Below are 2,243 nucleotides of genomic sequence, written 5' to 3' on the forward strand. Positions count from 1 at the left end.
AAAGAGAAGAGAAGAAGAGAAGAAAGAGAAGAAAGAGAAGAGGGGAGGGAATTGCGAAACCGGGTAGGTGGGGAGGGCACCGGCAGTGGTGGCCAGCTAGCTGCCGGCCTCTCGCCCGCGGCTCAGCTCCGACGAGCTCGAGCCCAAAGTAAGAAAAAGAGAAAGAGAGAGAGAGAGAGGGATAGTGAGAGGGAGAGAGAAGAAGAGAGAAGAAGAGAGAGAGAGGGAGAAAGAGCTCACCGGCGCTCGTGGAGGTGGCAACGGCGGCGACCGGCCTCAGCGAGAGAGAGAGAGAGAAAGAGAGAGATAGAGAGAGAGGATCTAGAGAGAGATAGAGAGAGAGGATCTAGAGAGAGAGAGGAGAGAGAGAGAGAGATATTTAAAGAGAGAGAGAGGGAAGGCGGTGGGGGGGGGGGGTCTTGGCGGTGGCTGTGGTGGCGCTGGGGCCTGCTGCAGCCAGCTAGCCGCAGCTGGTTGGCTGCGGCGACGTGAAGGGGGGGGGGGGGTCTGGCACGCTCCCCTCCAGCCAATGCATGGCACGAGTCCGGCTACACTGTGGCCGGCCACGTCGTGCCATGTAACCAGTTTTTTTTTTTTTTTTTGGATTGGGTTGTTAAAGGTTGAGTGTGAAGAAAAGCTAATTTGGTGAAGCATATATGACTAGTTGCTCTAGAATCCACAATCCAAATATTGGGGACTAAAGAGCAGGATTGAGAGAGACTAGAAAACAAGTACCTAAAGGAGCAGAAGTACTTGCAAAAGTCTTAGTATTAGCTTTAGCTGTACTCAAGTGGTTAGATAGCATATTCATCAAATGTTGAAACTGAACTGGATTGAGCATTTGAACAAAACCACCCATATTGTTAGTCTTGCCAGTAGATGTGGAATCAGTAACATGATTAACATGAGCTGCAGAAATCTGAGAGTTATGTTTCTGCCTTAGTTTATATCCAGGTGGATAACCATGAAGTTTATAATACCTGTCAATTGTATGTCCTTGATATCCACAGTGAGTGCAAAGAGGTCTTTCCTTTTTCTGATTCTTATTGGTTTGGAATCCGGTGGAAATAACAAATTTAGAAACTTCAATTTTCATAGCAAATGCCATAGAATTTTGTCCATTAGAACCATTACTAAGGACATTAACATTCCTTTGTTTCTCTTCTTGAGAAAAAAGAGCAAACACCTTGTTAATAGGTGGAATAGGGTCCATAAGAAGAAGCTGGCCTCTGAATTGGGAAAAAGAATCATCAAGTCCCATCAAAAAAGGACATAACATATTCTATTTGGTGATGATCTGCAACGGATTTAGTTCCCCCACGAGAACAGCGATTACAAGTACAAACATGTTTATAGTTAATAAACTCTTCCCAAATAGTCTTTAGCTTACTGAAGTATGTACTAACACTCATCTGTTCTTGAGAGAGATTCATCAGATCATGTCTAAGTTGGAAAATTCTAGGGCCATTTTTCTGATGATATCTTTTTTTGACATCAATCCAAATTTCTCTAGCTGAATTGGAAAAGATCACACTAGCAGATATGTCCTTAGAAATATAATTCAAGATCCAGGATATAACAATACTATTATTCCTAATCCATGATTTATAGAAGGATCAGTACTTGCTGGATGAGGTATACTTCCGTCAATGAAGCACACCTTATTCTTGACAGATAATGCGATGATCATCGCTCGGCTCCAAGAAGCATAGTTTTCTCCTATGAGAGGTTGAGAAACTAAGATAAGACTTGAATTATCAGAATGATGAAGATAGTAAGGACTTGAGACATCATCAATGACAGAATTGCTCATCAATGATCCATATAAAGAAGATGATCCAGAAGCAGAGGTACTTCTACAAGCCATCAAGAGCTAAGGGAAAGATTGATAGAGACCAATGAACAAATTGAAGAAAAAGAAAGGAAGAGGAATCACACTAGTGCTCTCATACCATATTGAAGAAGAGAGAAAAAACCTTTTTGTATTCAGCTCTACTTCTATTACAAGATAAGAAACTATATATAAAAAGTTTGGCTGATAACTAACTATATGTAAGGAAAACCATACTAACCAGACTCCATAGTGTCTAGTTTGGCTATAGTTGATGCGCACTTCGTGGAACCTGAAATCATCCCACAATCTTCTAGATCTACAAAAAGAATTGATTGCCAAAAATTATTAAAAATCTCTTCTTTTACAGATATATAACTTTTCTTTGAACAATTGAGTACCGTATATATTT

At 41.2% G+C, this 2,243-nt stretch overlaps 1 pseudogene; it reads right to left on the reverse strand.

Annotated features, from left to right (window-relative positions):
- Positions 1-697: 697 nt before the first annotated feature.
- LOC140793730 (uncharacterized) lies at positions 698-1,867 on the reverse strand (annotated as a pseudogene).
- Between the last annotated feature and the right edge of the window lie 376 nt (positions 1,868-2,243).

The sequence above is a fragment of the Typha latifolia genome, chromosome 8, assembly GCF_019914945.1.
Source record: "Typha latifolia isolate L0001 chromosome 8, TyphaL0001v2, whole genome shotgun sequence".
NCBI lineage: Eukaryota > Viridiplantae > Streptophyta > Magnoliopsida > Poales > Typhaceae > Typha > Typha latifolia.